Source organism: Eutrema salsugineum, unplaced genomic scaffold (assembly GCF_000478725.1).
Source record: "Eutrema salsugineum unplaced genomic scaffold, Eutsalg1_0 scaffold_1, whole genome shotgun sequence".
NCBI classification, from domain to species: Eukaryota; Viridiplantae; Streptophyta; class Magnoliopsida; order Brassicales; family Brassicaceae; genus Eutrema; species Eutrema salsugineum.
Genome location: NW_006256909.1, coordinates 15,373,059 through 15,379,423, shown reverse-complemented (window position 1 = coordinate 15,379,423; position 6,365 = coordinate 15,373,059). Strand labels below are relative to the sequence as shown.

The 6,365-nt window shown below is 30.4% G+C and overlaps 1 long non-coding RNA gene across 1 annotated transcript; it reads right to left on the bottom strand.

Moving 5' to 3' along the window:
• Nucleotides 1–4,285: 4,285 nt before the first annotated feature.
• Nucleotides 4,286–4,826, bottom strand: LOC112081840. The gene is made up of 2 exons (XR_002896734.1): nt 4,689–4,826; nt 4,286–4,508 (listed from the first exon to the last, which is right to left on the bottom strand). It is a non-coding gene; the product is annotated as an uncharacterized LOC112081840 (long non-coding RNA).
• Nucleotides 4,827–6,365: the final 1,539 nt, after the last annotated feature.

The window sequence follows — 6,365 nt, the reverse complement described above, 5'->3', positions numbered from 1 at the left end:
GGCCCATACGGTATAGTTGGTTGAGTTTAACATAGGGCAATGGATTGAGGAAGTATTCAGTGCTTTTGTACGAGTAATAGGAACGATATCCCCATATCTTGAGCAACAACCTGAAGCTCTGATACCAATTATAGAATTCAAAGAAGTTTAAGAACACAGATTTGTAAAAGAATAACTCTCTTTTATTAACCTTTAGAAAAATCACTCAAAAACTAAAGGCTCTCAAATCTCTCTCTCTCAACTCATAAGTATTTGCAACAACTCTGCAACTCCTTATATAGAGAATGAATTAGCTAACTCCTAATTCCAATAGATAAACAAATTTCCTTTAGATAACTCCTAAATTTCCTTTTAGATAACTCCTAAATTTCTTTTTCTAATCCTAACCTTCTAGAAACACACTTTGATTAGGATTAGGAAACTTGCACTTCAAGTTTCTTTCAAGCTTATTCCAACAAATTCCGCAGGATAAAAGATTACAGAGATCAAATTCTAGAGTAAGCATTTGTCTCTGTAAGTAATTTACACTTTAATTTTACATAAGTTTTTAGAGCTAAATTCTGGTTTTTTTATAACTCAGGACAAATAAAGACTCAACTGTGGAGGTTCGGACAGTGATTGGAGACAATGGGAAAGAAATATTTGATAGTTTCTACATGTGTTTTAGGTGTCTTAGAGATACATGGAAGAAGTATTGTCGACCAATTTTTGGAATTGATGGTTGTTTCTTGAAGTCTCACACCAAAGGTCAGCTTCTAGCAGCTGTCGGACGAGAAGACTGTATTGAATCCATAAACTTACCTGAAATTCGTGAAGAATTGTTTGAATTCGCTTATGTAGCCATTTCTTTCTGATTTGCAGAAAACCCTAAACCCTAGCTGTTGTTTTTCCCCAATTCAGGTGTCGCCTCGAGGAAGAAGAAGACCAAGACCCGATTTTGTTTTAACTCTGGGTCGATTTCTAAATGACGTTGTTTTCTTAATTTTTTTTTGTTCTCTTTAAGTTAAAACGACGTCGTTTAACTTAGTTTTCCAGAATTCCAAAACGACATCGTTTAGTAAATATCTATAACAGTTTGGTGACGTGGAAGTCGTCGTGGCATTAGAGAGAACCCCGTTTAAAAATTGACGGGGTTGCTAACGGAAACTTGGTCAAAGTATTAAACGGCAAAAAAATCATAGTATAGGTACGTTTTCGCCAACGTATACGAGTTGAGGTATTCGTTCGCACAGCAAAATTTTTTGGGTATTAATCGGTACCAGAACTTGCAGTTCAGGTACTAATTAGTCGTTTTCCCTAGAATGTGTCATTTCATTTTTCATAAATATTAACATGTCTTCCTGAAAGAAAAAAAAAAAACCCCAAATTTGGCCTTCTTTGATATTGATGTGCTATTGTTTGGTCTAAAATACTTCAAAGACCGGCCAATGTTGCTGCAAGGAATCTAAAACGTCTTTCATATCCGATGATACCAATGTACTCATTATTAATTAATTTCTCATTTCATATTTATTCTCTATTATAAAAACAATTAACATATATCAAGATATGTTTCGATATGGACATATTCTCATACCAATAACGCAATTGGTTTTAAAAAAAGTCTAGTTTTAAACGATCTACATTACTTAATTCGTTATGTAAGACATTTTATTTATTCCCTCGTACTTATTTCAGACTTTTTATTCTTGGTTTACGAGTATGGACTGCAACATAATTATTTTTACATTTAATTATTAAAAAAAAAAACAAAAACCAATTTGAACATTTTTTTAAAAATGTTGTTGTTTCAAAATCTACGTTGCACGGAATCGCTCGAAAAGCTACGATTCCCGTTTTGGAATCGGAATCGAAATTGGAATCGCATGAAATCAATCAGAATCATTAGGGAATCGCGATTCAAAATTTTGCTGTTTGGAAACGCCAAGGAATCGTACGATTCCGAGTTGGAATCGGGTTTTTTTTGTTGGAAGCGTTAGTTGCGAACTTCGATCAAAATTATAGAAGAAAAAGATGACATGTCATTACAATTTTGTTAGGCCTAACTGAATTACAGTATTTCTATTATGTATTGGATTTTTGTTGTTTAAGTTTAAAATATTTTTTATATTATTTTATGTTATGTGCTTTATGATATATATACATATATATATATGCTTCCAACACGTACCTACTTCCTAAAATTTTTTAAAAAATTGCCTCCCGCTTCGAAACGCTTCCGCGATTCCGTTTCCGATTCCTTGCAGCTTAGTTCAAAATTAAAAACAAAGATTGAGTTTTGGCCATAATGTATAAACAAAACCAAAGTGGAACTTAGATCTCATTGCGGTTTAATGTAAGCTTTAGATTGACCATTAATTAAGACATTGTAGGATTATCGATCCAAATCTATATAAATTCTCTTATTATGAAGCCACATCATTAACTCGTAGCTTAAAATTATAACACATCGTCAATTTATTTGTTGATGTTAAGTTGTTTACTTGATTTATTGTATTTTGTGTATTTATACTTTAATGCTCATAAAAACTATTATACATTAATATTATCTAGAATTTGAAAATACATGTATTTAATAAAAATAACTGATATATTATTGATCTAACTAAACTCCACTTTAATAATTTTAGTTTCATTAGTTTATTTTATATAATTTAGAAAATATAGAGTTTAGTGTTATGAATACAGCTTTTTCGCTAAATAAAAACAAAGATATGTTGTGAAATATGTTTTGAAACAATTAATAAGGATTAATTCCAAATGAAATAGATAAAAAAAAAATTTAAATCAATTTCTTAAAATATTTATAGTTATAATTTTTTAAGTAATTAATTGTTATTTTGGAAAAATTCACGATATGCTGGTTGATTAGAGGAAAAATAAAATAATGCCTTTTTATTGTTAGAAAATTTGTGTTTGGTCATGAAGACGAGAATAATTCAACAAATGAATAATCACACGAACTTCCAGAAACTTGAATGGCAACTCCAAATTGTAACCATGAGAGGCAAATTGTAGTATCCCAAAATAATAACCTTGTCAAGCCAATCACTGAAAGGATGAACAATTTAAATCCTCACAAAAATTTAAATCCTCACAAAAATTCTCCAACGCTAAGTCAGAAAAAAGACCACAAAACTCGCAAAAAAAATAGAAAAAGTTGAGAAAATAGTGAATGTTATATTTAAATCAAGCCACGATGTGGTTTGTAGTTCAATTTATCGCGATGATGAGTGTGTGTATAAAATAGAGACGTGAATATTTATAGTTAGAATTTTTTTACTAATTAATTGTTTTATAGGATAAGTTGGCGATATGTTGGTTGATTACAAGTGAGTTATAAGAAATCGGTAAAACAAGGCATTTTGATGCTTAGAAAATTGTCTTTTGGGCATGAAGACGAGAATTGTTCAATGAATGAATACTCACAAGAACTACAAAAAAAACTCGAATGACAGCTACAGATTTTTGATTATGAGAAGCAAATTCTAGTATCCCAAAAAAATAACATTTTCAAGCTAATCATTGAGAGGACGAATGGTTTAAATCTTCACAAAAAATCTCCAACGCTAAGTCAGAAAAGAGACATCAAAACTTGCAAAAAAAAAAGAGAGGAACAACTAGAGAAAGATAGTGAACGCTTATGGTTTAACTTGTCGCGTTGATGAGTGTGTGTATATGTTAGAGAGAGAGAGAAAGAAAGAGATAAAGAGTGAGAGATACCGAAAGAAATATAGAGATTATGAGTGCATTTTGAAAATACGTCATATATTTCAGAATGAGATTAATATCAAATGAATGAACATCCTACTTATATTTGAGAATAGTGAAGTATATTTAAGAATAGTTAAGTAATAACAGTAATTCAAAATACAGTGTTAAGAATAAAGAAAGTTATAGAATATTCTAAACCTCCTCTCTTCTTCTTTCTACCAAAAAACATCTCTTCTTCTTGCTTCCAAGAGATGATCTCTGAACTCTTCTTTTATTTTTATTATGTATGTCTTTACAGCCTCTTTTATTTCTTCGTTCGTCGTGTTTGATAAGTTTATAATTGGGTTTAATGGTTCTTTCAAAGGGGATCTCATAAACTGATAGTTAGCTGGCTGGATGTAAGGTAGTTTCTGTTTGGAAGTTTTTCATCTATGTATACACACATACATGGGTTAGGTAACATATTACATGGTTGGGGCAAAAATTAAAATTAGCTGAGCAAACCGGATATCCCATTTAGTTTATATGATAAGATGTTAGACGGACCATCCGTATCAATGCTTAAGTTTTATTAATTAATTGCTTTTGGTAATAGAGATTTAGTAAATCTTATCAAGGATAATAACTATAAAAACACATGCAGTAATGTCCAGTTGGAAAATGGTCATCTCTACAATCGCAACGAGGATAGTATTGGGACTCTTTCATGGCGTCTGCGCAAGTCTTGCTTCCGTTAGGACCACAAACTCCAGCAAACCATTTAGTAATTTCACGCTTATGCTCTTCCGCCACAACTGCATTATACAAACCACAAAATGTTAAACTGTGGACTAAACGTTTAGAGAAACAATTGATAGCATAACAAGTTATAAGCTATTTTCTATTTACAGTGAACAATTTTTGTCATTAATAACGGCGAACATTTTTGTATTGAGCTAGTAAGCAATCAGACTAGATACAGAACTATATAGTACCTTTAGCATGATTACTAATGAAGAACATGAGCACACAAGAAACTACAAGCAAAGTAGAAGACCTCATAACTCAAATTTGATTTCAAAAAAATTCTGTGCTCCTTGCTTATACGTTTTTTTCTTAACCTCGTGATGAATATATTCTTATATCAACTTTGTTAATATATATACTCAACAGTGATTAAGAAAAGATAATTATACTGAATTAGAAAAAAAAAGAAGAAGAAAGTGTGGGGTTAAAATTAAAATTACATTCCTAATAACATGTTAACTAATTTATTTTGTTTAATAACTTTGTGATGTCACATCATCATTTTTAGATTCATTACCTTTAATTAATCTACAAGATTTTCTAACTATTAAATTGCTGATTGCAGATTAATTTTCAAATAACACTGGATTTTTTTTTGTCAAAAACCTGCCACTTGTATTTTTTTGCTAACAAAAAAAAATACTCTGCAATATAACCACAAAATATTTCTATCCAGTAAAATAATTGGTTGGGAAAGAGAGTTTGATTTCTGAAGATTTTTACAGTTTAAGATTCTATTGTTATTACTTTGTAAATTTTTTATATTTTTAATAAATTTCACTGTTCTTCGTTTATAGATTATAATATTCTTTCTAAATCCATTATTATTGTTTTAATAACTTTTAAAATCTAATCAAAATTTATTGTTATTCAAAAAATTTGGATTTTAATGATTATATGATTCTGTTAAATCTAGTGTTAATGGGATATGGATTCTCAGCAATTTAGCTCATAAAATATGATTTTTTGAAATAAATATAAAATTTTATTTAAAAAAAAATTACAATGCTTGATAGATAGAGATTCTAATGTAAGTCTTGTTCCTGGAAATGGTTTCTGCACCGAGCAAATCGAGTGGCAAACACAGAGTAAGGCACTCATCGTAGAATTAGGTCTGGGTTTCCGGGTATTCAGTTTGGTTTTGGGTAAGAACCGATCGAATCTGGTTTTTTGGGTAGAGGAAGTTTTTATCCATATAGGATCTGATTGATGTTCAGTTCAGTATCGGTTCGGATCCACTCATTTCAGGATTGGATATGTTGGTTCTTAAATTTTACAGAAAATATCCGAACTATTTCAGATATCATTCTAATCGGTTTTTTTTTACCCAAAACCAAAAAAAAAAAATGCTCGATACAGTTTATAATAGCCAAAATTTAACCAGAGTACTCGAATCCACAATAATTTTAGCATAACTACATAACACAAACACACAAAACAAATCATAAATTAAAAGCATACAACACATATATCCGAAGTTCAAATTTGATATCCAAAGAACTTTAAAAAGTTTTCATTGTTAAGAAAAACTTTGTCATCAAACGATCAAAGTTCAAACTTTTAAAGATTCAAAATGAAAAGCACGATAGATGGCATTTGTGTTGATACCTCTTAGTTGAATCTCTACGAGAACTCGCCACCACTTATGCGTTTCACTTTCCAGAAGACCACCATCTACAAAAGTACAAAGCATTTCCACCAGAGTCAAATTAAAAAAAAAAAAAAATCATGAAAGATTTTTAGGGAAAGACATATATCCAAATTCCAGAAACCAGAATTGAACACAAACAAACATATATCCAGAACTGAACACTAAGTGAGTATTTGTGAAAACCAAGACGTTTGTACGGAAAGTTCTTCTTATT